General features: G+C 44.8%; 1 protein-coding gene and 1 pseudogene across 1 annotated transcript in view; one reads left to right on the top strand and one right to left on the bottom strand.

Annotated features, from left to right (window-relative positions):
* Positions 1 to 24,733, bottom strand: part of LOC126455985 (1-phosphatidylinositol 4,5-bisphosphate phosphodiesterase epsilon-1-like) — a 464,968-nt gene that overhangs the window by 420,822 nt on the left and 19,413 nt on the right. The gene's annotated exons all lie outside the window — the stretch shown is intronic.
* On the top strand, positions 11,200 to 11,317 carry LOC126459726 (5S ribosomal RNA; annotated as a pseudogene).

Below are 24,733 nucleotides of genomic sequence, written 5' to 3'. Positions count from 1 at the left end.
TATTTTCGAATCCCATAATTGTCTCCCATTGCGACGCGGATAGTTGAAACCTGACTGAAAGGTGCAAAAAAAAGTTCAAATGTGTGTGAATTCCGAAGGGAGCAAACTGCTGAGGTTATCGGCCACTATACTTACATACTACTTAAACTAACTTGTGTTACGAACACCACACACATCCATGCCCGAGGGAGGACTCGAACCCCCGGCGGGAGGGACCGCGCAGTCCGTGACATGGCGCCTGAAACCTTGCGGCCTGAAAGGTGCCTGCAGCCTTCCTCTGTACTGGTGCAAAAGGGCACTGCTTCGTTACCCTCGTGGTTGACGCATCAAACAGCGAGGTGTGGTCACATGAAAAAGAAGTCCGGAGCTCACAAGTTCATGTGTGGTGTAAGGTGGATTAATGAGGTCACATTAGGTCCAAAATGCACCACAATTCTGCGCAACGCCACAGTGGACGTGTCACACAGTGGGAAGGTCGCCACACCCCGTGCTACTTTTCATTCCTTCTTCTGACGCCTCTGCGACGGTGGTCACAACCCCGATGCCTAGCACTGGAATCACTGGACAAGTGGCAGAGGGAAACATTTCAGACACACCGCCGCCCGGTATCGACACGAACAAGCCTCATGGGCGGCATTAAGGGCATCAATGAAACTGTCCCTTCCAGTGAGGCCTCGATTCCCATACAAATCATGCCCGAAAAAGACAGTTCGCTGTGGGACAACGTTATTGGCAACTTTGGGCACTGCTGACACCCCCGAACGATTCGTCCACTCTCTAACGACATCATGGGTCTGCAAACAAACTGGGCGTGATCGCTTCCCTTAGGAGTGTAGCACGGCTGCTGTTTTTGCCCCGGTATACCGGGTGGAACAACTATGGACCGTTTAAAACAATACGATGAAATTTGAACGTGATCCCAAGCAGCGAAGGTGCTTTTTGAAACCTTCTACTTCGTGGCCTCCTGCGGCGTGGTGGTGAGGAGTGGGATGGAGGAGGGGTGCGACATTGAATGGTTGGTTGGTTAAGGGGGGGTCACTGGCCGCTTCGGATTAGCGAAGGATGCGGAAGGAAGTCGGCCGTGCCCTATTAAATCACGGAAAACATAAATCAGGATGGCAGGACACGAGTCCTTCCGAATGAGAGTCCAGTGTGCTAAACACTGCGCCACCTCGCTCCGTTGCGACATTAAACGTGCATGAAGAAAATAGCAAAGTGTTCCTCTAAGATCCCCCCCTCCCCCGAGCCACCAGATAGGCAACGCCCTGGATGCAGGCCACACACCTTTCTTGAGCACTTTAAAAATGTACCTGTATAGAGACAGACAGTCACTGATTACTAGACATCCGTGTGACAGGCATGCTCTTCAACAACCGCATTTCGTATGCGGCCAGCAGGCGCTAGTTTCATCGCGTTTCAGCTCAGGGTTATCGAAATAGTTCAGTCCCCTAGTAATCGGCGACCGTCTACCTCTGTAAAGGTATATTTGTAAAGTGCTCAACAAAGGTATGTGGATAGCACCGAACTGGAAGGCCTTATAAAGACTCTTCGCCGTTTTATTCACGCATGTGTCTCAATGTCGCATTCCCCCGCGATCACGTCACAGAAGGGCTTGGAACAGGAGGGCTGTTAAGCATAAACATCACTTGCTGCTTCGGGTCACGTTCATATTTCGTTGTATCGCTTTGAAAGGTCCGTAGTCGTTCCACTCTGAATACCAGAGCAAAAATTGCGGCTATCCTACACTCCAAAAGGATGAGCTCGTTTTCATTTAGGGTTGAATCGCCCAGGGGATGTCAGCAGCGTCAGAGGTTGCTGAGAACGTCTCCCTGTTTCTTATAGCACTGCGAAATGTTGAACTCCAGGTGCAGACCGTGCAAAAGAGGCGTTTCGAATCGCGGTGGTTTACTGTTGAAGTTCAGAGAGTGTGCGTTCTTAGAAGAGCCAACCAGTTTACTGTTTTCTCCTACGGATATCTCGCAAACGGTCCACGAAGGGAAAATCAGAGAGATTGAAGCTGTGCCTTAGCAACGTCTTTCCTCCCGCGAACCATTCGCGACTGGAACAGGAAAGGGGAGAAGCGACAGAGGTACACAACGTACCCTCCGCCACGCACCGTAAGGTGTTTTGCGAGGTGTAGGTGTAGCTGAAGATATACAACGAATGTCCATAACTATGTGTCGTATGTAGACTGTTATTTCTCTTCTTCAATTTTTGCCCCCTACAGCTCTCTCATGGCCTGAGGAAGTTATTCCCCGATGTCTTAATAGACGTCCTGTCATCAGTAGCGTAACGAGAGTACCTGGCGGACAGGGTAAATGTCAACTTCTCGCCGTGCTTCCCTCCTCCCTCCCATTTCCTCCCTGCCAACATCAGCACATTTTTTTGTTCAATCGTCGCTACTTAGCGTTTTTTGAGTTCAAACGACTTCACAATGAATTAAAAATTACACATTTCAATATTTATGTTAGGTACTACACATTAAAAGCTTGCAACAGCACATAGTCCATAATCGGATTTTTTACAAAAATAGCCCGATTGGTTTTTGTTGTTTCATTTCCGGTCAATTTAATGTCGCCACACGCAGAACAATAAACCTATAACATACTCTTCATTCTTGGTATAACAAGAGTTATGTATCTCGCAGCATTAACGTCTCAGTTCCAAGGAGAGGCAGGTGCCACGGGACTGTTGTTGAAAACAGTCCACTCTCGAGTTTCATCTACTCTTTACGCCGCCTCCCTCCACAATTTTAGCGTCTTCGGTTCACTCCCTTCTCCTTCGCCTGAAACTTCGGCCTCTCTTTGCTCCTTTCCCTTTTATCTCCGTCTTATTCGTCTATCGCAATATTGCGCCCCCGACGGAAACAGCTAACACATATTAGCGACGCTACTTTTCCGCAAAATACCGTAGCTAGCAAACTAATTGACCGAAAATACGAAGCATACTTGAAATAATGGTATTGCAAAAAAAGAAAAAAGAAATTACCGAACTAGCTGTGCCAGTCCTCTGGTATGCGCCACCTTGCCAATAGAGATACCATCGTTACATCGACGTACATACAATTTCAATATTTCGCGCGAATTATGTCATATTCATGCATTAATGATTTAATGTTGATATGTCCACAAAATGAAAACATTTCCGCGATATACTGGGCTTACGTAATTCTATTTCTGTGTACTTTTGCTGGGTACTAGATGAATGTATTCACTGTGTCACAGAAATTCCATATAATGAAATTAACAAAACGAAGATTCAATACGTAATTCTAGTATCACTTTGATATAGGACTTCATAAATAAGAGTGGAAATCTTGTTAAACTCACAAAACGCCCAGTAAATGCCAGTGCTCGTGTGAGATAAGAGCTTCAAATGAGAGGAATTTTCGACGGTGAAACTCTGAAAATGACATACACGTAAGGACACGTTGTAAATCCATATTCTACATGATAGACCGATTTTTGTATTTTTCCAAACACTGTGAGAAGCGATCTCGTTTCTAAGCCTGAGTCACCGCCAATGCTGGTTAATACGGAGTCGGAGTCTGCAAAAGAGGAGAAAGAACGACAGTTCAACAACTAAATAGTTTCCCCAGTCAGTAAACGCATCGTCACGCATATAAAGCTCAGCCACCAATTTGAAAGCTACTATTCCGCAGGAATTAAGCAGGATGCTTAAGCATACAAAGCAAACCCATTTTCTTGCTCTGTCTACGTTTTAGTTAGCAATGTTCAAAACGTACAAGTTTTTATTTGAAATACACCTCGAAAAAATCTCAACCAAATTAAAAATGTCTTGTAGGTTCTCAAGAAAAGTAAATCATCAGGACCAGGGGCTGGAACATTCCTTTAAGTACAAAGTCACATCACAACTTATTTGCTTTGAACAGAACTGTTATTCCTTTGGTCAACACTGAACTGCGATACTACGAAGAACTTTGAAAAATGTTAATGTTTCTGGTTTCCGATTATTATTTTCAGTTTAGAAGAAATATCTGCGACAGTTTAGGTTTAGTGCACTCCACTATCTCTATTAATTTTCCTTGTTTTAGAAGCAATGAAAATAGGTTGTTTTATACAAGTCAAATAAACTTATCAGTTTTACATTTGACGTGTCGTTAGCATCGATATCATTCATCGATTCATACAAAAGTTTACATATTGACAGCTAAGAAAATTTTCCCATCTCTACCTGGAAAGTAGCAATCTTCTCTCCTAAGCGCTGCTGGGCGATTGCTGTACTGAAAGTAACATACAAGCGATAGCAACTTCTTTATTAGCTCATTAACTCGAACTGTGAAAAAAGCAAGCGGATGTAGCATATGCTTCCCCTTTGTTTAATAACGCTATACTAAAGGAAAATTATGGAAAATGTCCTGTCGTGGACGACGATATTATAGCCGGAATAGAAACAGGGACTGAACCAGGATGAAGGAAAGTCTGCGCTACTGGTTTCAAGCCAACTATCACAGCATTCACCATTAAAGATTTAGAGATATCTCGCGAGGGTCTGAACCGCTGCTAGTCCAGTGTTTTAGCCACTGCGTCACCTCGCTGATGAGCTACCCTCACCCAGAAGTTCGCAAGAATGAGGGCGAGACGATTTGTGCTCAGTCTGTGAGCACTGAATGATGGAGATGATGACGTGATCTTTAAAACTTCACACGTAGTTGCACGGCTGGTTTAATGTCCACGTACGATAGACAGATTCAGTCGATAGTGAACAGTGACACACCGTGCAACGGTTTGGGATTCATTCTAGAACTTCAGTGCACGTCGTGATGAAGCAACGGTAAAGAGCTTCCTGGATAAGAGAATTCCTCTTGCTACTACATCGCGCTGTTGACTTTTGTGTCCCCGGAGAAAAAGAAAGGTTAAGTTGCCGTCAATCAATATTTTATGTCACTGATGCTGTAACATTAACATATGCCATCTAAATTCATATATATGTATTATTATTAATATTGCGTGTTCTCAACTATATCTTTGAGATTTATTAAAAGGAATATTCGTTTTGTAATTCATTTGTAAAAAACAGTTTTGTAATTTTTGTAATTTCGCTGATTCATAAACGATAGTCAAAATTTTGACGAAAAGGAAAAAAAAAAAGAAAGTGTGTCTATGTCTGGGGGTTGTTAGCGCGCCAAAGGAAAAGGCGCGAGGAAGCGAATTAAGCGCGGCAAGAAGACTGCAGTCAGTCAGCAGATAGCCGCCGAATTGCGAATATCCTGGAGTGCAAAGTGAGGCAGGATGGCTTGCAAGTTACTGTAAATGGGCCTTGGTTAGGATTGTCTGAACAGTAATTTGAATGTCCAAGTTCAGTTTTACCTTTCGATCTACATCTTTTTTTGTAAATAGTACAGATTCATGATGGCATCATCAGCACCGAATGATTGCTCTTGTAAGAAATCAACCTATAGTTGCCTATAGTCTGTTAAGAAGATTAACAAGTAGACTAAAAGGATCACACCATCTTGTTAATCTTTGGTTGAAAAAGTGCACTTAAAACCTAAATTTGAGAGACTACTCTTGAAAGTAAGCCATAATGAATGTCACGGCAGCCGCCGTGGTAGATTGGGGCAAACTGTCAAATTGTTACTGCAGATTGGAGAATCGCAATTACTGTTTACTAAGACTACAAGATGCAGTCTACGTTTGGTTTTTAGTTCACCGTTAATACTGATTTGTATCAGCAAATCTCTCTGTACGATAAGCTTCGCAGCTGCTCTGCTCTGTTAACATATGTAATTTATGTATAATCGTTGAAGATATTCCCTAATTAAACTTCTCAAAAATATTACTTCTGTACAACAGCGGTTTTCCTTGCAGTTTCCATATTTAACTTCCTGAATGACAAGATAACACACCGACATAAAAAGGGACAAAGAATTAACATAAGAATTTTTTATGATTAATTCGCCGTACGCATACTGAACACCAGAGGAATAAATTATTTTGAATTAAGTACTTTTTGGTCGTGATTCACATGTAGCAGAGAAACGTATCTCTATATACCCAAGGAAAAGAAGGAGAAACAGTTCTGCACAGGTCTTTAGGCAACGAAATTGCTTCCTGTTTACTTATTTCCTCGGCCTACATATTAATCAGTCCATCTCCACACAAAGACAAAAATTTTTTAACATTACTATAAATCGCTTAAACCTTTCTTGTCTGTCAGAACTTAAAAGCCCTGTCACTTCCTACAGTCATAAGACAGCAAGGAGCTTAAGTCATGCACTGCCATACTGACTGAACGTTTGTGTTCCTCGTCCATAGCACAGGAATCTCTTCAGCCGTGATAATTCATCTTTGCCTGAAGAGGACAGAAAACAGTGAAAGACTGTTGTACCTCTTGGCAGTTCATTTCGTAATAAGAAAGTATTGGTCCTGCTGACGTGAAAGGACATTATTGCGACCGTTTTGGCGCCTGTAGTCTAGTTTCGTATTGTTTTAGATCATATAAACTGATATTACTAATGAAATAAGTATATAACCCGATCTAATACGAAGAGTATAGCTGACGGGAACCACAAGTCCCACTTCTATTTTGTACATAAATTAAAAAATATTTGTATTGAAATACACTATGTTTTCAGTTGCTTTAGTAATATTCTACATCTACATCTACACCGGTGCGTGTCGGAGGGTACCCAGTACCGCTACTAGTCATTTCCTCTCCTGTTCCAGTCGCAAAGTCAACGAGAAAGAACGAATGTCTATGTGCTTCGTATGAGCCCTAATTTCTCGTATCTTGCGTTCGTGGAGTTAAGCGAAATGTATGTTGGTGGCAGTAAAATCGTTCTGTATTCACGTTGAAGCCCCGGTCCTCTAAATTTTCTCAGTAGTGTTTCGCTAAAAGAATTTCACCTTCTCTTCAGGGATATCCTAGTTGAGAACCCCAAGCATCTCAGTAGTACTTGCGTGTTGTTCTAACCTACCACTAACAAATATAGCAGTCCACCCCTGAATTGCTTTCACGTCTTCCTTTAATCCGATCTGATGCGGATCCCAAACACACGGGCAATATTTAAGAATAGGTCGCATTAGCGTCCTATATGCAGTCTTCTTTATAGATAAACCACAATTTCCCAAAATTAACCCAACGAACCGAAGTCGACCATTCGGCTTCGCTACTAGAATCCTCACATGCTGCTTTGCAGCGTTACGCGTAGATATTTGAAGGCCGTGACTGCGTCAAACAGGCCACTGCTGATGCTGTATCCAACATTGTACGTTTGTTTTTCTCACTCTTCCGCATTAACTTCCATTTTTCTGCATTTAGCACAAGCTGCCCTTCATCATACCAAACAGAAATTTTGCCTAAATCATCATGTAGCCGGCCGCTGTGACCGAGCGGTTCTAGGCCCTCCAGTCCGGAACCGCGCTGGTGCTACGGTCACAGGACCGAATCCTGACTCGGCCATGGATGTGTGTGATGTCCTTAGGTTAGTTAGATTTAAGTAGTTCTAAGTCTAGGGGACTGATGACCTCAGATGTTAAGTCTCATAGTGCTTAGAGCCACTTTTGAAGTCATCATGTAGCGTCTCACAGTCACTCAACTTCGACTACTTTCCCGTACACCACAGCATCATCGGCAAACAACCGCAGATTGCTGACCACCCTGTCCGCCAGGTGATTTATGTACAGGGCTATTACAAATGATTGAAGCGATTTCATAAATTCACTGTAGCTCCATTCATTGACATATGGTCACGACACACTACAGATACGTAGAAAAACTCATAAAGTTTTGTTCGGCTGAAGCCGCACTTCAGGTTTCTGCCGCCAGAGCGCTCGTGAGCGCAGTGAGACAAAATGGCGACAGGAGCCGAGAAAGCGTATGTCGTGCTTGAAATGCACTCACATCAGTCAGTCATAACAGTGCAACGACACTTCAGGACGAAGTTCAACAAAGATCCACCAACTGCTAACTCCATTCGGCGATGGTATGCGCGGTTTAAAGCTTCTGGATGCCTCTGTAAGGGGAAATCAACGGGTCGGCCTGCAGTGAGCGAAGAAACGGTTGAACGCGTGCGGGCAAGTTTCACGCGTAGCCTGCGGAAGTCGACGAATAAAGCAAGCAGGGAGCTAAACGTACCACAGCCGACGGTTTGGAAAATCTTACGGAAAAGGCTAAAGCAGAAGCCTTACCGTTTACAATTGCTACAAGCCCTGACACCCGATGACAAAGTCAAGCGCTTTGAATTTTCGGCGCGGTTCCAACAGCTCATGGAAGAGGATGCGTTCAGTGCGAAACTTGTTTTCAGTGATGAAGCAACATTTTTTCTTAATGGTGAAGTGAACAGACACAATGTGCGAATCTGGGCGGTAGAGAATCCTCACGCATTCGTGCAGCAAATTCGCAATTCACCAAAAGTTAACGTGTTTTGTGCAATCTCACTGTTTAAAGTTTACGGCCCCTTTTTCTTCTGCGAAAAAAACGTTACAGGACACGTGTATCTGGACATGCTGGAAAATTGGCTCATGCCACAACTGGAGACCGGCAGTGCCGACTTCATCTTTCAACAGGATGGTGCTCCACCGCACTTCCATCATGATGTTCGGCATTTCTTAAACAGGAGATTGGAAAACCGATGGATCGGTCGTGGTGGAGATCATGATCAGCAATTCATGTCGTGGCCTCCACGCTCTCCCGACTTAACCCCATGCGATTTCTTTCTGTGGGGTTATGTGAAAGATTCAGTGTTTAAACCTCCTCTACCAAGAAACGTACCAGAACTGCGAGCTCGCATCAACGATGCTTTCGAACTCATTGATCGGGACATGCTGCGCCGAGTGTGGGAGGAACTTGATTATCGGCTTGATGTCTGCCGAATCACTATAGGGGCACGTATCGAACATTTGTGAATGCCTAAAAAAACTTTTTGAGTTTTTGTATGTGTGTGCAAAGCATTGTGAAAATATCTCAAATAATAAAGTTATTGTAGAGCTGTGAAATCGCTTCAATCATTTGTAATAACCCTGTATATAGAAAATAATAGCGGTCCTATCACAATTCCCTGGGGCATTCTCGACAATATCATTTTCCCTGATGAACTTTAAATTCTTTGGTGCAGTCTTCATAATTCTGAAAGAAAAAGTTTAACCGGAACACCTATGTTAATGCAGAGAAATCTTCAGACATAAAAGAAACCTTAGACTATTTCAAGAGAATGTTGTAGGACCATTATGTTTATAACATATATAAATGGTCTAGTGTATAACGTCGGAAGTACCATGAAGCTTTTCACGGATGGTGCCGTTGCATAACGAGAAGTCGCAAAGCAAGAAAACTGTAGCGAAATGCAGGAAGATCTGCAAACGATCGACATTGGACGCAGGAATTGGAGTTGACCCGTATCGTAAACAAATGAAACGTATTGTGCATAATTAAGCCCCGTTACTGTGTGTCTACACGACTGCCGGACAATCAGTGGAAGTAGTCACAATTGCCAGTCGGATTCACTGAGAGAACGCTGAAGAAGTGTAGTTCATCCACGAAGCACTAAATGCATAAACTCTTGGAGTAGCTATACGTCAGCTGCTGGTTGTAGCAAGGAGGTGTCAAACAAAGCGAACACTACAAATGACGCAATAATTTGATGGAGTCTAGTATTCACTGAGCTCAGGGAAAGCGATTTCTTTAGAAATTATAGGTGAGTACCATTTTCTTTAAACTATATGGTATATGTAGCTTAATCGTGGAATGAACGTTGCTTCCTGTCGTCCATCGATTACTATATCTGTATGCAATAAACCACCGGCCATTTTGCTTATAAATATGGAAGGTAGAGTCGCTCAGTAGTATCAAGAAAGAGCACCACTTCCTGTATTTTTCGGGAAATAGCAGTTCCATGGCTGTGTATCCTCTATACAGCCAGATCTGCCGGGTTGCCTATACGGCAGACGTCAGCGTCAGAATACGAGGGCTTTATTTTTTATTTTTTTTTCAACTTCCGATCGGCCTCGAAATGGAAACTACAGTGGAAATAAAAAGTGTGTTACCTGAGACATTTAGCTACACCTTCCGGCTACATCTCTACACAGCCGCCGCTCCGCGTTAGACATTTTTCATGGCGTGGTACACTACTCTCGTCATGGAAGATAGCCACATGTGCTTACCGCCAATTCCCTACGCTGGACTGCAGCTCGTTGTCTACTCCAAAATGGTGTCGTAGTGGTTCAAGTGAGTAAAGAGATGAAAGTCAGAAGGAACCTAGCCCGGGTGATCAAGCACTTCCCATCGAAAATGCTACAAGAGCGTTTTTATTGCACCTGCAGTTTGTGGCTGACCATTGTCATGAAGACGGACACGCATGACAGTTGCGTTGTGTAAACTCCGTCCTAACAGACGCTGGAAGGCCCAACGGTACCGACCGGCCGCCGTGTCATCCTCAGCCCACAGGCGTCGCTGGATATGGATACGGAGGGCATGTGATCAGCACACGGCTCTTCCGGCCGTATGTCAGTTTACGAGACCGGAGTCGCTACTCCTCAATCAAGTAGCTCCTCAGTGCGCCTCACAAGGTCTGAGTGCGCCCCGCTTGCCAGCAGCGCTCGGCAGACCTGATGGTAGCGCTTAACTTCGGTGATCTGACGGGAACCGGTGTTACCACAGCGGCAAGGCCGTTGGCCATTGCGTTGTGTGGGCGGTATGAAATCAGGCTGAATCTCTCAGCATTCCCTTCACACTGGGCAGGAGACATTACTGATTTAGACATCTTTACGTGCTCTCTGCGCGCCCAGAACCGGAAAGTACGACGTGACGGGATTGACCGACGTACTAAAGACACTGTACAACTCGTCTGCGCAGAACTTCATCGAATTTTCTCTGTGGTTTTAATTTCAGGACCAATCGAAGGCTGAAAAGAAAAATAGGTTTCGCAACAACGTTTGTTGTCTGGCTTGCGGAAGGCTCCAATCTCACCGGCGGCGCCAAAATCGCCACAGGCGGCGCCACCGTCACCGCACTACTTATTTCCTTACCCCGATTATGTGTTCTAAGGTGCCGTAACCTTCTGCTTTGCCAGTATTTAGGAAGCCAACAGTTCCGGATATCGAGCCAGTTCCGGTGACAGCTCCACTTTGAGGAGTTACCACAGAGTTCAACGAGCAGTCGTGCTCATGAAGAAACCATCGATGGATTATCCATCTCCCTACACCAACAGGTTTTTGTTTCGGACTTTACGTCCAACTGACCAACGGCCTTGCCGCAGAGGTAACATCGGTTCCCGTCAGATCACCGAAGTTAAGCGCTGTCGGGCTGGGCTAGCACTTGGATGGGTGACCATTCGGTCTCCCGAGCGCTGTTGGCAAGCGGGGTGCACTCAGCCCTTGTGAGGGAAACTGAGGAGCTACTTGATAAAGAAGTAGTGGCTCCGGGAGAGCGGTGTTCTGACCACATGCCCCTCCGTATCCACATCCAGCGACGCCTGTAGGCTGAGGTTGACACGGCGGCCGGTCGGTACCTGTTCGGGAGGAGTTTACTTTAGTTTAGTATAGTTTTTACGTCCAACTGATCATTTAACTCTGTTAGTTTGGACTTCGCGTCCAAGTAATCGTCACTGAAATTTTGAAGGAAGCAGAGATAACATACCGGGAGCTACAGGAATCAATCAACTTGGACAGAAAGCAGACGGAAATTATAAGAGTCCAGATGCATGAAAGGGAAAGAGTGATTCAGAAGGTGGCAGTAAAACAGGTGCAAATAGTAAAGGAAGCTAAAGAAAAAACTGGAGGAGGAATTGAAGTTCAGGGAGAAGAATTAAAAACTTTGAGGTTTACCAATGGCATTGTAATTCCGTCAAAGACAGGAAAGGACTTCTGACTGAATGGAACAGACGGTGTCTTGAAAGTAGGATACAAGATGAACATAATGAAAATCAAAACGAGGATAATGGAATGTAATTGAATTAAATCAGCAGATGGTGAGGGAATTAGATTAGGAGATGAGACACTAAGGGTAGCAGATGAGTTTTACTATCTGGGCAGATAAGTAAGTGATGATGGCCGAAGTTGAGAGGATATAAAATGTACGCTGGCAATGGCGAGAAATGAATTTCTGAAGAAGAGAAATTTGTTAACATAGAATATAGCTTTAAGTGTCATGAAGTTTTTTCTGAAAACACACACTTCAAAAAGGTTCTGCATCACCCCGATTCCCAGAACTCCTGGAGATAGACGTTGACTGTGGATATTGAATCACAGACACAGTCCCTTTGACTGTTTAGAGATGTCACTAAACCCGCCCAAAGATGTAAACAACCATGCATGCGCAGCACCTATTAGACGGTGGGGGTCCGACAGCCAATCAGTTCCAGTCATTCCACCAGGAAGGAGGTAGACGGCTCGTATTGTTCAACCTTGCCTAGACGGTCAATGCCGCGGTTCGATCGCGTCCGCTTTGTTACTTTGTGCCAGGAAGGGCTCTCCACAAGGGGCGTGTTCACAAGTCTTGGAGTGAACCAAAGCGATGTTTTTCGGACGTTGAGGAGACACAGAGAGACAGGAGCTGTCGACGACAAGCCTCGCTCAGTCGGTCCAAGGGCTGCTACTGCAGTGGATTACATCTACCTACGGAATATGGTTCGGAGGAGCCCTAAAAGCAACGCCGCGATGTTGAATGATGCTTTTCCTGCAGCCACAGAACGTCCTGTTACGACTCAAACTGTATGCAATATGCTGCATGATGCGCAACTTCAATCCCGACTTCCATGGCGAGGTCCATCTTTGCAACCACGATACCATGCAGGGGGGTACAGATGGGCTCAACAACATGCCGAATAGACCGCTCAGGATTGGCATCACGTTCTCTTCACTGATGAGTGTCGCATATGCCTTCAGCCAGACAATCTGCGGAGACATGTTTGGAGTCAACGCGGTCAGGCTGAACGCCTTAGACACACTGTCCAGCGAGTGCAGCAAGTTGGAGGTTGCCTGCTGTTTTGGGATGGCATTATTTGGGGTCGACGTACGCCGCGGGTGGTCATGGAAGGCGCCGTAACGGCTGTACGATACGTGAATGCCATCCTCCGACCGATAGTGCAACCATACCGGCAGAATATTGGCTAGGCATTCGTCTTCATGGACGACAGTTCGCGCCCCATCGTGCACATGTTATGAATGACTTCCTTTAGGAGAACGGCATAGCTCGACTAGAGTGGCCAGCATGTTCTGCAGGCATGAACACTATCGAACATGCCTGGGATAGATTGAAAAGGGCTGTTCATAGACTACGTGATCCACCAACCCCTCTAAGATATCTACACCGAATCGCCGTTGAAGAGTGGGACCAACAGTGCCTTGATGAACTTGTGGATAGCATGCCACGACGAATACACGCATGGATCAATGCAAGAGGACGTGCTACTGGGTATTAGAGGTATCAGAGGCACCGGTGTGTATAGCAGTCTGGACGACCACCTCTGAAGGTCTCGCTGAATGGTGGTACAACATGCAATATGTGGCTTTCTTGAGCAATAAAAAGGGCGGAAATGATGTTTATGTTTATCTCTATTCCAATTTTCTGTACAGGTTCCGGAACTCTAGGAACCGAGGTGATGCAAAACTTTTTTAATGTATGTATTGGTGTGGCGTGTGGTCATACATGGAAGTGAAACAGTTTAGACAAGAAGAAAACACAAGCTTTTAAAATGTTGTGTTACAGAAGAGTGTTGTCGGTTTAGGGCGTGCATTCCAGCACTCAGTCCTTGTAGTCACAGAACACACGTACAATTTTTTTGAAAATTTGTCGCCTCGCTACTACACGCGCAACAGAATTAAAGGTTTACATTTTCTGAACTCCATAATTCCCATCCACTGCGACGCGTAAGTTCGAAATTTGGCTCAAAGGTGTTTACCAGCTTACTATGTAACGGTGCAAAAGCATGGCGGCCTGCGACGTCACCCAAGGGCTCGACGGTGCAGGAAGCAGCTCCAGTGTCTTTAAGGAAGAGATGAAAACGCCTGAGGGTGTGAGCAGTGTCAGAGGTTGTGAAGAACATCTTGCTGCTGCTCATCGCACTGCGAACTGTCGTTTTCGATCGCGAAATTTGTGGGAATCAACGCCTTAGGGAAAGCGGTAGTTTCACTGACACCCTTTATGCCACCCCCTGAGGCCTTAACGTACTGACTCTAAGCGGGGGTGTGTCCGGAACGTTTCCTCGGCCACTCAGGAGAAAACCGCGTGATTTCAACGCTGTACCTCGTGGTCCTAACCTGCATCCCACAAGGGTAAAAAATGGATGAAATGTGGGTAAGAGGGGTGTGTGACGACTATCCGATCCTGTGCAACGTCCACAGCGGCAGCACTTTGGTGGCCGTCTTACGCGTTACTTGCACTTCCGAGCTGTTGCCTTTTTTTCGCATGTGTCGGTACCCTGCCGTACGAAGGGTTGTCGAGCCCGAGGGTAACACTTTTGCCTCGTTATAGAGGAAGGTTTTAGGCAACTTTGAGCAATATTTCAAACTTAAGCGCCGCAGTGGGTGGGAATCACGGGGTTTCTAAAAAGTGATCCTGTAATTCTGTTGCGCAGTGTAGTTTCGGAATAGGTGCCCCGCTCTCAAGCTCTTATTCTCGCTGAAATCTGCCAAGATCTTATGCTACAACCAAGAGCGAAGAAATAAATAAAAAAAAAATCATGCGGATATGGAACTGCCATTTACAGACGAATTTATCAGTTATGGACCGGTATATAAGTTTCTGCTCATAATTACGTGGCTTACTCCGAAAGTAAGGTCCGATTGGTCGCGAAATGGAAACCACAGAGAAAATCCGATAAAGCTTTGCATGGGCGTGTTGGACAGTGTCTCTAGTATGTCTGTTGGTCCCGTCAAGTTTGTCTTTTCAGTTTTGAGCACACGCTGAGCACGTAAAGATGACCAGAAAGCAGTGTCCCCCGCCACGTATGAGTGCCCGTGAGAGATTTCGCCTGAGTTGATGCAGCCCACACAACATAAATGTCTTGCATTTCCTTCTTAATGACAGTTCTCGGTCGCACTCTGGAGGGGCAATGAGGACGACCCTGCAGCATTTTCGATGAGAAGTGTTTGATCGCCCTTCATACGGCCGGGACTCTGCTCCCTATGAGTTTCGTCTCTGCTGACATGAACCGCTGGCTCTGAAGTCAAAGTTTTGGCGCAGACAACGAATAGCAGTTCGGCATTAAGAATCGGCGAGAGTTGGAGGTCAGTATCTTCTATGACGAGAGTATGGCTCAAATGACTCTGAGCACCACGGGACTCAACTGCTGAGGTCATAAGTCCCCTAGAACTTAGAACTAATTAAAACCTGACAAACCTAAGGACATCACACACATCCATGCCCGAGGCAGGATTCGAACCTGCGACGTAGCGGTCGTGCGGTTCCAGACTGTAGCGCCTAGAACCACTCGGTCACTCCGGCCGGCTATGACGAAGGTATTGGAAAGTTGTTACAACGCTACGGCAAATGTCTCAGCCAGACCGGCGACTATGTGGAGATGTTACTGGAAGGGGTGGCTACCTACTGCAAATAAAACACTTTTGATTTTCACTGTGGTTTGTATTTCGCTACCGATCGGACCTTAGTTTCGGAATACGTCTCGTAATAAGATCATGCACTCCGAATGCCTCTCGTTACTATAGCAATTCCAGGAAACGCCGTTACGGTTTTTTATGTAAGGACGCATTCGAATGATCTGAGCTGGGGCAGCTGGCACCATTGTTTCTGTTTCCAGCAGGTACGACCCGCACCTGTGTCAGCGGTGTGTTGCGCGACTGCTCATCTCCAAATCTGTGCGCCGGGCAGAAGCGGGAGAGGCGCAGAAGGGAGCGTCAAAGGCGGCGTCGGCGTCGGCGTCGGCATCGGCGGGCGTCGCGACGCTGTCACGTGTGGCTGGTCCTGCCGGCTCATCAGGCGGGCCCCGCGGGCCGCTGGCCACTCGCGCGCACCACCTGCCGCCACAAAGGCCGGCCGAGCGCGCCGCGCCGCGCATGTGTTCCCCGCGCGGCAAAAATGCGCCGCCTTGCCCGCGCCTCTATGTGCTCGCTCTTCCGGACAGCTAGTGCGCCGCCGCTCCATACTCCTGGAAGACCCGCCTCTGCTGCGCGAATCAGTCATACCTCGCCAGGCAAACCCGCCGCCCTCCACTGTCAGGGACCTGCTGCGCGTACACTTATAAGATCACAAAGCTGACGCCTCGCCCTCCTCCGAGTGTAATACAGTGGGCATATTAGGCCGCAAAAGTGTCGTTAATCTGTTGCGTAATACTCAGTCTGATACGCTTTGGAATCGCAGCATATCGGGAACCGCTCAGTCGTAATACTGTTGTTGTTGCTATTGTGGCCTTCAGTCCTGAGACTGGTTTGATGCAGATCTCCATGCTACTCTATCCTGTGCAAGCTGCTTCATCTCCCAGTACTTACTGCAACCTACATCCTTCTGAATATGCTTAGTGTATTCATCTCTTGGTCTCCATCTACGATTTGTACTCTCCACGCTGTCTTCCAGTGCTAAATTTGTGATTCCTTGATGCCTCAGAACATGCCCTACCAACCGGTCCCTTCTTCTACCTGTCAAGTTGTGCCACAAACTCCTCTTCTCCCCAATTCTATTCAATACCTCCTCATTAGTTATGTGATCTACCCATCTAATCTTCAGCATTCATCTGTAGCACCACATTTCGAAAGCTTCTATTCTATTCTTGTCCAAACTATTTATCGTACATGTTTCACTTCCATACATGGCTACTCTGCATACAAATACTTTCAGAAACGACTTCCTTACACTTAAATCTATACTCGATGTTAACAAATTTCTCTTCTTCAGGAACGCTTTCATTGCCATTGCCAGTCTACATTTTATATCCTCTCTACTTCGACCATTATCAGTTATTTTGCTCCCCAAATAGCAAAACTCCTTTACTACTTTCAGTGTCTCATTTCCTAATCGAATTCCCTCAGCATCGCCCGACGTAATTCGACCACATTCCATTATCCTCGTTTTGCTTTTGTTGATGTTCATCTTATATCCTCCTTTCAAGACACTGTCCATTCCGTTCAACTGCTCTTCCACGTCCTTTGCTGTATCTGACACAATTACAATGTCATCGGCGAACCTCAAAGAATTTATTTCTTCTCCATGGATTTTGATACCTACTCCGAACTTTTCTTTTGTTTCCCTTTACTGCTTGCTCAATATACAGATTGAATAACATCGGGGAGAGGCTACAACCCTGTTTCATCCCTTCCCAACTGCTGCTTCCCTTTCATGTCCCTCCTCTTATAGCTGCCATCTGGTTTCTGTACAAATTGTAAATAGCCTTTCGCTCCCTGTATTTTACCCCTGCCACCTTCAGAATTAAAAAAAGAAAAAAAATAATTCGTAATACTACCCGTCTCTAAATGAGCATTTATGAGGACAGACATAAGTTTTCATCATCATCTCGAAAAAAATCAAGCTGCGCTCGTGGAATTTGGTGTTAGTACCTCTCTACATACGCTTTGAGAAAAAAGTCAGAACCGTAATAGATAAGCTTCAAATGGTTCAAATGGCTCTGAGCACTATGGGATTTAACATTTGAGGTCATCAGTCCCCTAGACTTACAACTACTTGAACTTAACTAACCTAAGGACATTACACACATCCATGCCCGAGGCAGGATTCGAACCTGCGACCGTAGCAGTCGCGCGTTTCCGGACTGAAGCGCCTAGAACTGCTCGGCCACCGCGGCCGGCCAAAGGCAAGGAAAGAAACCAGGTAACTGCAGGTTTTGGCCCACGTTGGAACGAACGAAACGTAGAGAAGTTTGAGAGGACTAACCTTCCACACGGAATTTCAGCTAAATCCACAATTTGTAGCACTGACACCAGAGCTGATTCGTCTAAGTAGTCTATCACAATTTGAGAAGAACAGCGATATACCTACCTACAAACTAGAGGCAAAAATGGCCTTTTTCGCCCATTTTAAAGCTATCAGTGGCTCAGAGAGCAGTTCAATATGCAGCAACAAAAATGTTTCATCACTTGGCCAATAACATAAATTGTTTGGCAGGCAGCAGGGGAAGTTTTAAATCAACTCCTTCTATTCCACTGAAGAGTTTTTACCTGAAAACTGGCAGCCAGTAAAAAAAAGTGTAATTGCAAGAGTAGAACTGAAAATAATAGTATGTTCATTTACGTTAACAATAATAATGTAAACGTATCCTTTAAGCTGACTCTTCCTTCATCATTACGATAAAAATCGTTCACATGCTCTATGGAACGTATAACTAACTAATTAATTGTCCCCTTCCCGATCCTGAACAAAATGAAATTCAACCAGAGACTTCAAAGGTGACATGCTTGGTCACGATTTCCAAGAGATGAATCATGCGATTGATAACCGTAGCAGCACTTTGAATGGTTCATAGGTAAGCTACACATTAGAGGCTGTTATCTAGGTACGTGTGTGTGGGGTGAACATAGAGATTTTCTTCAAGATTAATTTATTCTCGATCCAGTACAAGTAATAACAAAGTAGGAGACGGCGAAATATCAATGTATGATTCAAAGAACTGCCCTGCCCCAACAGATGAGACTTTTAAAATCCTAATTATCATTTGCCGAAGTATTTACAGCAAAGTGACAAGCGTGTGTCGGCCATAGTGGCCGTGTGGTTCTAGGCGCTACAGTCTGGAAACGCGAGACCGCTACGGTCGCAGGTTCGAATCCTGCCTCTGGCATGGATGTGTGTGATGTCCTTGGGTTAGTTAGGTTTATATAGTTCTAAGTTTTATGGGACTGATGACCTCAGAAGTTGAGTCTCATAGTGCCCAGAGCCATTTGAACTATTTTGACAAGCGTATGTGATAAAATAAGAAGCAGCGAGCTCACACAATAGTAAGTACACATAGCTGGTTAAAACTCGAAAATGAGACAGATATAAGTGCATAGAGAAAATGTAGTGTGATCTGTGCCTCGCAACAAACAAAAACCTCATATTCGCCAAATTAGAACTTGAAGCTGCATACGAGATTTTTGGGGTAGTACTCATTATTAAGGGTGGCCACACTCACCCCAACATGAAGTCGCAAACTTGAGACGAAACCGCAGCGCTGTAATTCACCTCTTTCTCAATCCGAGGCGGGCATTGCAACACATCCTGGTAAACAATGCTAAATACTTTCTCTCAAAACTAGATAGAAAAGACACTATCGGAAAAAATGCAATACCCTCAAAGACAAGGTAGTTTTATTGAAAGTGAGGTCACAGATAGCTCACTGTTGTAGGACTATGTGATAAATTCAGACCAAATGAACGCATTGTTAAAGAAGCGGAAACAGTAACATTAATACACATTGTATCCCATTCTGACGGAAACGCACGCGTGTATTCTCGCAAGCGAAGGCTCATAAAGGTGCCGAATAGCATCCTGCGAGACAAAGTCCCAAGCATCTTGGGCTTTTTGTTAAACCTGGCAATGGTTCTTGTAAGTCCTCGAGAAGACTAAGTTCCCGCTTCATCTCGTCCCATACGTGTTTAGTTGGCGAGAGATCTTGTGATACTGCTGACCAGGCAGCTGTTGTAAACCATGAAGATCAGGTTGCGACGCAGCAGACGTATGTGGGCGTGCATGATCATGCTGAGATAGCAAATCGCCTTGCTGTCGACTAAATGGCAGTAGCAGAGGGATAAAAACATGTGCTATGCCCTCTGCTTAGTTTGCCCTGCAAGAACAAAGCGCCGGCCGGAGTGGCCAAGCGGTTCTAGGCGCTACAGTCCGCAAACGCGCGACCGCTATGATCGCAGGTTCGAATCCTGACTCTGGCACGGATGTGTGTGATGTCCTTAGGTTAGTTAGGTTCCACTGCGGTCGCAGGTTCGAGTCCTGCCTGTGGCAGGGATGTGCGTGATGTCCTTAGGTTAGCTAGGTTTAAGTAGTTCTAAGTTCTGGGGGACTGATGACCTCAGAAGTTAAGTCCCATAGTGCTCAGAGCCATTTTTGAACCAAGAACACCACACATACGGACATAACTCTCACCACTGAAGACAACAGAGCGCCATTCCACTTTCCAGTCAACTCTATCACGACATCAGGGTAGCCATGCTTTTCGTTGTCGTGGTGCCAGTGGTAGCCTGGTAAAACGTGATCGTCATCCTGCTGCAAGCAGGCGGTCCTAGTGGTGCGTGAAGACGTAGCAGGTGCAACATGTCCCTGGATTTTTATCTCTGGATGATGTTCGGCGTGCCACCGCTGCTCGCACAGTGCTTCGATATGACGTGCGTGTGTACTACGCAGATGTTCAGATCCTGGTCTCAGGTGTAGAAATGTTCCACAGGCCACTGTTTAAAGCAGCGACGCTCCACCGATACGATGTGCCCAACATGTGCAGCATACGTCCATCCATCTTCCCAAGAGCCCACGACGCAATCCCGTTCAAAAGGCTGAAGCTGGTCAACGGGTACGTACTCGTCGATGGAGCATGGTTGTACCCTGGAATGAATGCTGGAAATCACTCTTCGCCTCTAAACTCCACACTTAAAACCTGCAGAGCCAAACCAGAGGGTGCACAGACAGGCCTTCTGAGCGCTGTCTCATTGCTGATGGCCGTGCAAATGAAAAACTAACTCTGCAAAGTGTTCAAATGTGTGTGAAATCCAAAGGGACTTAACTGCTAAGGTTATCAGTCCCTAAGCTTACACACTACATAACATAAATTATCCTAAGGACAAACACACACACCCATCCCTGAGGGAGGACTCGAACCTCCGCCGGGAAACTACCTCTAAAGACCTTCATTATGCACATATTATATCCTGGTGCAAATGAACATAGTCCTTGAGGGTGTTCATTGTTTCCGGTATTACATTTATCAGTCAATGCGATACAATGTCCTAGCGATTAGTCGCCGGTGAATTTATCTCGTTTGGAACTACGACGCCAGCAGCAGGGGTTACTACAGTTCCATTTGAAAAAGCAAAGTTGATACTGATAACTCAGCAATTAATACCAGGGCTGTTCGGAAAGTAAGATCCGATCTGTTGCGAAATGAAAACCACAGTGAAACTCAAAAATTTTTGGTTCGCAACAATTATGCATACCTTCCAGCTACCTCTCTACATAGTCGCTGCTACGACTTAGACATCTGTCGTGGCGTTGTAAATACTTTCCAGTACCCTCGTCACAGAAAGCACCGGCCTGTGCTTTCCGCCAATTCTCTACGCTGGTCTGCCTTCCGTTGTTTGTGCTAAAACGTTGTCTTCGTAGCCAGCGGTTCATGTGAGCAGAGACGAACAGCGGAGGGAGCCAGTTAAGGGCTGATGAAACACTTCCCATCGAAAACGCTGCAGGAGCGACTTCATTGCCCCTGCAAAATGCGGCTGAAAGTTGTCTTGAAGAAAGAAACGCATGACATTTATGTTATGTGGGCTGCATAGCTTCAGGCGAAATATCTCACCAGAGCCACATACTTGGCGGGAGATACTGTTGTTTCAGGCGTTTCTGCTTGATCACTTTGCGCTCTGAACTGACAAGAGTGACGTGACCCAAGACACTGCCCAGCACATCTGTGCAAAGTTATATCGGATTTTCACAGTGGTCTCCATTTCGCGCCTAATCGGAACTTACTTTCCGAATACGCCTCGTATATTATAACTATGAAGTGAGACTATACGTCATTTAGTGAGATAAATTTCCGTTAAGAGAAGCTACGGAAGAAGCCATTACATATTTTGTGAATATGTTTATTTTCCTGCGTTCAGTGCCGGTGATTACGGAGCTAGTACTTTGTCAAAGAAATGTACTCTGTTTCCGACAACAGTCGTTGTCAGGAGTGGCATGACATCTCGCTGCTGCAACGCTACACCGCAAGACTTTTCTATTCCAGCGGCCAATCTCTGGAAGCTGAACCGGGCGCTATGGAATTGTATTTTCCGTGCACAAAGCTTGATAATCCGCCCTCGAGCTCATGTTAAATTCATAAGACTTCTCGCTGTATTTTTCATACGAACAACACTGGTTCTTCGCACAACAGTCTCTCTGACGTTCTTCGTCTGAGAAATGTAATTTATCATAGTGAAAAGAGCATTGAAAATGTTGTCTTGTGAAGACTTTGTTTCAGATAGCAATGTACTGTCGACCAAAAGAGTTCAGTCTACGCATATTTCTTGAAACTTTTTCATTCACGTTTTGGTTTCCTTGCGGAAAAACCTCCAAGGTTCATTATCACATTATAAATTTTTCTCTGTCTTCTCAAATATCTCGCAAAGACGCATATTTGTTAACAAAATCAGCGACTCTTAACATTAACAAAAAAGATTCGCGCAATCGAAGCTGACACTCCGTGCTTAGGCTGCTGCGAGCCAGCGTAAAGGCATTTCCCATTAACAGGCGCTCCCATGAGCCACTGCATCGAATGTCAGCTTGGATTGCGCCAGTAGTATGCAAGCTTCACAGACAATAGGGCACGAACATTCTAGTTTTATTGTGTGACACAATTTACCAGCCACACGTCATTTACGTTCACTTTATCACATGCAGTCATAGTGAAAATCTGCGTTACATTCAAATTATTAATATTTCTTAAAAGCCAGTCTGAGTTAGAGTTATTGAGCCGGCCGGTGTGGCCGAGCGGTTCTAGGTGCTACAGTCTGGAACCGCGCGACCGCTACGGTCGCAGGTTCGAATCCTGCCTCGGGCATGGATGTGCGTGATGTCCTTTGGTTAGTTAGGTATAAGTAGTTCTAAGTTCTAGGAGATTGATGACCTTAGAAGTTAAGTCCCATAGTGCTCAGAGCCATTTGAACCATATTTAGAGTTATTGACTTATTTACACAGAATGACTTCTTCATGCGTACATGAATGTCACATGGACAAATTATACGCAGTTGGTGTGTTCTATTCTGTTTAGGCAACACTGTCCCGTGGTTAATATTAAAAGTTCATGTTTACAGGAACGATGATCGAAAAGTTACGAGTGGTCAAAATAGGCAGCTGTACGTGCCTGTCGGTCGCGAGGCGTGCATTGTGCTGGCAGACAGCGGTAGGCATACAGTGCTGCCAGCCAAGCCAGAAGGAAATACAAAGCCGGTAATCCAAAGTGATTTGTGGCGGTTTACGCGTGTGCAAACGTTGTCTCCGCTATATAAAAGATCCGCTCGAGATAGTGTTGTACTCGGAACCCCGAATTCTTGTGTAATCTCGGATATGCTATTACCCAGCCGTCTTGCATTGATATTCATCACATGTTCATACTAGGCTACGTCTTGAAGTCTTACCGTGTTCTTTACTCACCCGTCCGTAACACATTCCTCAGACATCTTGTCTCCATTCGTCACATGTAGCATCAACATTCAGACGTCACGCGCGGCTCTTCTTCAAATGAGACAAACCTCTCTACGATTTTTGGTCAATCAGTTTATGAATCATATGGTAAGATTCAATAGAAATTTTTTCCTGTTGTGCTCAGATACGTCTGTTGCAACACCGAGGAAATTGTAATACAATTATGGACTGGAAATGGGAAAAAGCTGATAATGTGAAATGTCAAAGTGTAAGAAAACAAAAAAAAGCATGATAGATTCACATTACAAACCATTTTACACTACGAATTGTACGTTATAACAGTTTCATATCGTTTGTAACATCTAACAAAAAAGTGTAATATGTTTAGAAACAAAAATATATATACATTTAAGAATGCAATCGAATGAAGCAACAAGTTTACTGTTATCAGTCATTATTTATTTATTTTCACAAAGCGCTTCAAAAGTTTAAACATCCATCGTCAGGTGGATTTATTTATGTCAATATGACACCTGTGTGTTGTATCACAACTTCGAGGTAACCTGCGGCACTGTCTCCAGTGGTGACAGACTCCTTTCTCTCTCGTAAAACATCACATACAAACTGTCACATTTGGTGCACAAAGATAAGTCTTTGTAAACAAAGACAACATCTTTGCTTGCAAAGTGTGACAGTTTGTATGTGATGTTTTACGGGAGAGAAAGGAGTCTGTCACCACTGGAGACAGTGACACAGGTTACCTCGAAGTTGTGATACAACACACAAGACATATTAGCACAAATAAATCCACCTGTTGATTAAGGTTTAAACTTTTGAAGTGCTTTGTGTGAAATAAATTAAACGGTGACTGGAAACAGTAAACTTGTTATTTGATTCGATATCAATAACAGATATGGTATAGCGTAACCTAAAATGTCCACATTTAAAGATAAAAATGAAAGTGTAGGTAAAGATGTAAGTACCAAACTTATATTCCGAGAAATTACTGAATGAGCACAGCATCACGTCGCTTATTTCGGAGCACTAACAAGAATACAGTACTGACACCACTGGTCTAACGAGAAATAAAATTCTATGTATTTCACTCCAAGACCATGGCTAATATGTCCTCCTTTTTCAGCACTGAATTCGTTGGTCAATGGCGGGTGAGGGATATTTCCTAGGATGGGAAAATCATGTACTTTGAACCAAAAAATTACACGACATATTATCGTATTTCATTACGCTACACAATATGCAGTTAAATTTTTCTGATTTCAGCAGCTCCGAAATAAGTGACGGATACTGTGCACATTCAGTAATTCCTTGGAAGTGAAACGTGGCACTTACATCTTTACCCAAATATTCAGTTTTATATACATTTTTTTAAACTCCAAACATACTACGCTTTTGCAACACTTTTTTGCAGATGTTGAAAATGACGTGAAACTATTCAATTTTCATTCATTTATTTGTTTCACACACATTT

Source organism: Schistocerca serialis, chromosome 2 (assembly GCF_023864345.2).
Source record: "Schistocerca serialis cubense isolate TAMUIC-IGC-003099 chromosome 2, iqSchSeri2.2, whole genome shotgun sequence".
NCBI classification, from domain to species: Eukaryota; Metazoa; Arthropoda; class Insecta; order Orthoptera; family Acrididae; genus Schistocerca; species Schistocerca serialis.
This window is presented reverse-complemented; position numbering and strand designations above follow the sequence as displayed.